This window comes from Crocuta crocuta, unplaced genomic scaffold, assembly GCF_008692635.1.
Source record: "Crocuta crocuta isolate KB4526 unplaced genomic scaffold, BGI_CrCroc_1.0 scaffold61, whole genome shotgun sequence".
NCBI lineage: Eukaryota > Metazoa > Chordata > Mammalia > Carnivora > Hyaenidae > Crocuta > Crocuta crocuta.
In genome coordinates this window covers 11,127,494-11,133,992 of record NW_027528369.1, presented here as the reverse complement: position 1 = coordinate 11,133,992, position 6,499 = coordinate 11,127,494, and positions in this window count along the sequence as shown.

The following is a 6,499-nucleotide window of genomic DNA, read 5'->3' as shown; positions in this document are numbered from 1 at the left end:
TGTCCCACCTGGTTACAGGCCAGGTCTCAGGTGGAACTGTGGTCTGTGTGGAAGCTGGAGTGGTCTGAGGGTGCCGGAAGTATTTATTTCTTTGTTGTGAAGTCCCTGTTAGGTGCTGTCACCTGGATGTCCCCACAGTTCCTTGCCCTGTAGCCTCTTTCACAAGCCAGCAGCGAGATTTGTGCTCCAGCCTGCTAAAAAGGGGTCTTGCATAACAGGATGTAATTATGGGGTGCCAACATGCTTAGCTCTGTCACATGTGCCCCCTAATCAAGGAAGAGAGATTCTGTCCCCTTTGCCATGTTCCACTGCGCAGAAGCAAGTCACAGGTCCCACCCACTCTCCACGCCGGTGAAGTGACTCCATTCAGAGGTGGGGTCACCGAAGTCTCCTTAGAGTCTATCTGCCATCTGGGGTGCTTTTTAGAGTTCTCGGTCCCAAGATTCTGGCGTGCCGGTCTTGGGGTGCCATGTGTTTCAGCACATCCTTCCCCGATGGCCTGTTCTGTCCTCCGTGCCGTCAGGTCCACTTGCACGGGCAAGAGCAGGACCGAGACCGACGGCCGCAGGTGGGGTGGAAAGAGTTCCGATTGAACTGGATGCTTGCCCTGCTACCTGGTGACGATTCCCTCGTGTCTCCTGTCGGGCAGGTTTGTGGTAAAGAGCAGACGATGGGTGTGGTCAGTGAGCCAGCCGGGCAGGGCCTGAGGAATGCAGGGCTCTGAGCCAAGTGAACCAAACTGCCCCTTCTCCAGGCAGTGGATTGGCTCTGGTCAGGAGTAGGTCCAGGGTGTCAGTTTGCTGTGGCCTCTTTGATGTCCTGTTCTCCAGCCTGGGCTCCGTGGTGTGTATGGGACCATTGGTGGGGAGCATTCTCAGAGGCCGTTTGGACAGCGTCGGCCACCTGTCTCTCTCTCTCTCTCTCTCTCTCTCTCTCTCTCTCTCAACCTTGTAAGTTTATTTTGAGAGAGAGAGGGCGACCAAACAGGGGAGGAGGGAAAGAGAGGGAAAGAATCCCAAGCAGGGCTGCACACTGTCCGTACAGAGCTGAGGACATGAACTAGGAGATCATGATCTGAATTGAAATCCAGAGTTGGGCATTCAACCAGCTGAGCCACCCAGGCGCCCCTAAATGGTGTGGTTTCTTCCTAGAATTCCCTGCTCCCCGCCTTTCCTGGCAAGGCACACTCACCCTTTAGGCCCCAGCTTCCAGGTCAGCCTTTTCCATCTCCTGGCTTAGCTTCTTTGTTGGGTGTGACTTCTGCCCCCAGTTGGCAAGGCTCTCCTTCATCTCCTGGTGCCCTCCGCCCCCGCCGCTGGTAATAACTTGCAGTTTTGTGTTACTGTCGTCCTTAGGTGTCTGCCCTGCCTGCAGGCACCAAACTCAGGGCTTGGCACACTTCCTGTGGGCACCTCACGAAACAGCATCACCGCATAGCAAGCCTTTAAAGGGGAACTGAGAGGGAAGCTGCGTGTTTGTGAGTCCTGGGCTATCTGGTGGTCTGGACCCTTCTTGCTTTTCATTTGCTTTGAATGTCAGTAAATCTAGTTGTTTTCACAGCGGGGTTTGTTGTGAGAGACTAAAGTTCTTTCTTAGAGGGGCGCCTGGGGGGCTCAGTCAGTTAAGCGTCCGACTTTGGCTCAGGTCATGATCTCACAGTTCGTCGGTTCAAGCCTGGCATCAGGCTCTGTGCTGACAGCTCAGAGCCTGGAGCCTGTTTCAGATTCTGTGTCTGCCTCTGCCCTGCTCACACACACTCTGTCTCTCTCTCAAAAATAAAGATTAAAAAAAAATAAAGTTCTTTCTTAGAGACAATATTGTCTAGATCTCCCAAATATTGCACTTAACCTAGAGAGATTGGTACTTTCCTCCCTTTTTGTGCAAAAATAAAAGCATAGGTGGTGTCTGTGTTTGGAACATGGAGAATGAAGCCACTGCCCTTGCTTGTCTCCTGTCCTGGCTTCCAGTTAGCTCGGTGCCCTGGGGGTGTTCGTCTGGCAATTTCAGCCTTGGAAAAGGGTGGTAAATGTCCTCTTGGATTTAGAACCCTGAGACATGGTGCCATTTGATGTTTTTGTGACCTGATGCGCTCCTTCTCCATTGGGTGTGCCTTGATGTGAAGTCACCTGGACGTCTGACTGGAGGAGGCCTTATGTGAGGGCACTGGCGCCTCTGCTCTTACATTTGTGTATTGACTTGAGTGACGATTTACGCCTGCTGAGTGGGAAGCAGTGCTAATTACATGAAATTTACTACTCAGGTGCCCTTTGGCGGAGAGTGAATATAGTGTTTACAAAATCAGGATAAAATGTGCATCGTTGTGCTTGGCGAAGCTGTGTTGCCCAGTGGTGGTGGCCAGCTGCCATGTGCTTGGGGACAGAGCCCAGCGGTTAGGGGTGTAAGTATTTACAATACATGACTGACCGTTTCCCTTTTCCTTCTGTTTGGTGTTACATGTGAACCTAGGGCCTGAGTTGGGTAGTTAATTGTACCTTAAACATCCCACCAAGGCCTGAACCTTTTGCACAGGCCAGTCTCTGGTGGAAGAACCCCCTTCCCTTTGGGCTCCTCAGGGCTGTCGGGCAGCGTGTACGCTCTTGTGGCTTTGTGGAGCTGAATTCAGGGTTTTCCTTGATCTGCTTTAATCACCTGCTTCAGGTCTGTGCTCTTGTGGGGGGGGCGATCATGATGCAGGGCTTCAGGTTTGCAGACCGTTAAGTGTTGTTTGCTTGAAGGCTGCGAGGAAACTCTTAGAATTTCCACATGGTATTTAGTTTGGGGTTCAGTAGTGCATTTTATTTTATTTTATTATGTTTTGTTTTATTTTATTTTACTTTACTTTTATTTTATAGAGAGTGCACTTGCTCAAGTGAGGTAGAGACAGAAAGAGAGGGAGAGAGAGAATCCCAAGCAGGCTCCGCACTCAGAGCAGAGCCCGATGCAGGACACCATCTCACAGTCATGAGATTGTGACCTGAGCCAAAGTCGGGGGTTGGGTGTTTAACTCACAGAACCACCCAGGTGCCCTTGGTAGTGCTTCTAAAATCTAGACTCTAGAAGGACAGGAACAGGTTCCTGTGCTTTCCTAAGATTTTTTTGGAGGGGGATACTCCCTTTTCTTCATCTCAGTTCTTTCTATTAACCAATTTCCCCACCTGCATTTCTTCTGGACATATGTTGTCCGTGGCTGTATATCCTCAGCCTGGCCCCTCACAAACCCTTTCTGCACGGTGGGAATTGTTGATTATAAGCCATGATGACTGCAGATAAATTACTTAATTACTTCCTTCCCTCTTCCTTCCTCCTCCTTTCTTTCTCCCAGCTCTCTCNTTGAGCCCCATGTTGGGCTCTGTGCTGACAGCTCAGAACCTGGAGCTGCTTCAGATTGTATGTCTCCCTCTCTCTCTGCCCCTCTCTTCCTTCCTCTCTGTCTCTCTCTCTCTCAAAAATAAACATTGGGGCGCCTGGGTGGCTCAGTTGGTTAAGCGTCCAACTTTGGCTCAGGTCATGATCTCACAGTTTGTGGGTTTGAGCCCCGTGTCAGGCTCTGTGCTGACAGCTCAGAGCCTGGAGCTGCTTCGGATTCTGTGTCTCCCTCTCTCTCTCCCCTGATCACACTGTCTCTCTCTCTCTCTCTCTCTCTCACACACACACAAATAAATAAACACTAAAAAAATTAAAAAACAAACAAACATTAAAGTAAATAAATAAATTAAAAAATCTTTTATATCTGCCTCTCTGGGCTTTTCCCCCTGATTAAATGTGCTAATGACCGGGTGCCTGAATGGCTCAGTCAGTTAAGCGTCCAACTCTTGCTTTTGGCTTAGGTCATGATCTCACGGTTTGGCCAGTTTGAGCCCTGCATTGGGCTCTGTGCTCACAGCTAGGAGCCTGCTTGGGATTCTCTCTCTCAACTCCCTCTCTACCCCGGCTCTGCGTGCACACACCGTCTCCCCACCCCCCAATAAATAAATAAACAATAAATATGCTAATGCCTGTTAAAACAGCTAGCACAGTGACTGCACATAGCCCTAAATAGTAATTTTATTGTTTTCCTCCTGTTTTGCTTTGCCAAGGGTGACATTTGATGTGTGGTAACTACTGTGTTTTTTGTTTGTTGTTTTGTTTGTTTTTTACTAGCTTTATTCAGATATAGTCATAATCTATATAAACAATAAACTAGTTATTAAAGTATACAATTTGGTAAATTTTGGCGTATGTATTACCATCGTGGAGATGATAATGTATTTATCACTGCTGTATAATCCCTCCCTCTCACCCTGCCCTACCTTGCTCCCAATCTCCTTTCTGTAAGTGTAGAATACTTTGTGTTTTATATAATTTATTTATAAAATTTATAAAGTTTCTAGTAGTTTTTAGAATTTATATAAATGGAATCGTTTCTTTCTCCATTGCCTTTTGTGTCTTTGTTAAAAACCAGCTGTCCGCATGCATGTGGGTCTGGCTCTGGACACTCTTGTGTCCTGTCAGTCTCTGTCCCTGTGGCACGCTGTCACCGTGATTGTAGCTTTAAAATAAGCCTTGAAGTCCGGGAGTATTAGTCCTTCAGGCTTGTTTTTTCTTTTTTCCAAAGTTGTTTTGGTTATTTTAGGTCTTTCACATTTCTATATGAATATTAGGATCAATATATTGAAGCACACAAAAAAGCCTGCTGGGAGTTTTCTTTTTTGAATTGAGCCCTAGCTGATACATAGTGTTGATAGGTTCCAGGCTTCAGCTTCCTGGCTGGGCAGCTGCAGAGGTAAGCCTCCGGGGACCTGGCGGGCTGGCATTGCCTGGCTCAGTTGCAGAGAGCCGGCCTGGTGACCATGAACACACCTTCCCGACGGCGTGGATGGGCTGTGGTCTCCTGAGCAGCGCTGCGCTGTTTAATGTTGGAATCTTGCACATCTGCGGTTACATTTATTCATAAAGTATTTCGTATTTTGTGCTTTTTAAAAAATGTTTTATTTATTTTTGAGAGAGAGAGAGAGAGAGACAGTGTGAGCAGGGGAGGGGCAGAGAGAGAGGGAGACACAGAATCGGAAGCAGCTCCAGGCTCCAAGCTGTCAGCACAGAGCCTGACGTGGGGCTTGAACCCACGAATGGTGAGATCATGACCTGAGCCAGAGTCAGATGCTTAACTGACTGAGCCCCCTAGGCACCCCAAGTGTTTCATATTTTGATGTTGTCGTAAATGGTGTTTAAACTTTTTTTCTGATTATTGTGGGGCTAGTACAGGTGTCAGTTAAAGAAAAGTGATTTTGTATCCTACAACCACACTAAGGCCACTAGGTCTAGTGGCTTTTTTTAATCTTTATTTTTGAGAGAGGTGGGGCAGGGGGGTGGGGCACAGGATCTGAAGTGGGCTCTGCGCTGACAGCAGAGAGCCCAACGTGGGGCTCAAACTCATGAACTGTGAGCTCATGACCTGAGCTGAAATCAAGATTCAGACAGGTGCTTAACTGACTGAGCCACCTGGGCGACTCAAGTCTAGTGGCTTTTTAATAGATTCTGTTGGTTTTTCTGTATAGATGATGTTATGGATTACAAATGAAGTTTGTTTCTCCTCTTTTTTTCTTATCTGGTATTTTTCATTTTTAAGTAGACTACCTGCCCACCATGGGGCTTGAACTCACTACCCTGTGATTAAGTCACATGCTCCGACCAACTGAGCCAGCCACGTGCTCCTTCTTTTCTTTTGCTCTGACTGCCCTGACTAGAGTCTCCAGTACAATGTAGGACAGACGCGGTGAGGCTAGACCTGTGTCTGAGGCTTACTTCCTCCTGCAGGAGGGGCGGTTGCTTCTCACCATTCCCTGTAATGGCAGGTGTAGGGTTTTCAGAGATGCTCTTCCTCTGATTGAGGAACTTCCCTTTTATTCCAGGTGTGCGAAGTTTTCCTCAGGAGTGGAAATATAATCCTGTTGGATTATAGCCACGGCTTTTTGCATATACTTAGCTGATTGTATGGGTTTACTTTTTTTGGTTTGTAAATATTGTGAAGAAAACTGATTCTTTCTCACATGTTAAGCCAATCTTGTCTTCCAGGGTTCAAACCCACTTAGCTGTCTTGACGGCGGGCTCGCGGGTGGGTGATCCTGCCATGTGCCTGCCGTCAACCAGCGGAGGGGCCTGGGTTCCCCATGTGGCGGAGGCGCTGTGTTGCTCAGAGCAGGGGCCCTAGGGCCTGCAGACGTCCCTCCTGCACCTGCTGCTGGTCGCAAGTCCCCAGGCCAGGCGGACTGAGGGGCTGTGGAATAGACCCCCACCTCCGCTGGCAGGGGCGGCTGCAGAGTCCTGGTGCGGGTGTGGACGTTCCACGTGCCATGGTGCAAAGCCACCTCCGTAGCCACCACCCAGAGCCTCTCATTTTTGCTCTAATTATCCTAACAAACGTACAGTTCTCTGCTTTGGTTTTCCTTTTCAGGTGAACGCTACTGAATCAGCAGATCTTCGCGGGGCTTCCTGGTAACAGTGTTGGAAAGTGTTAAGGAAC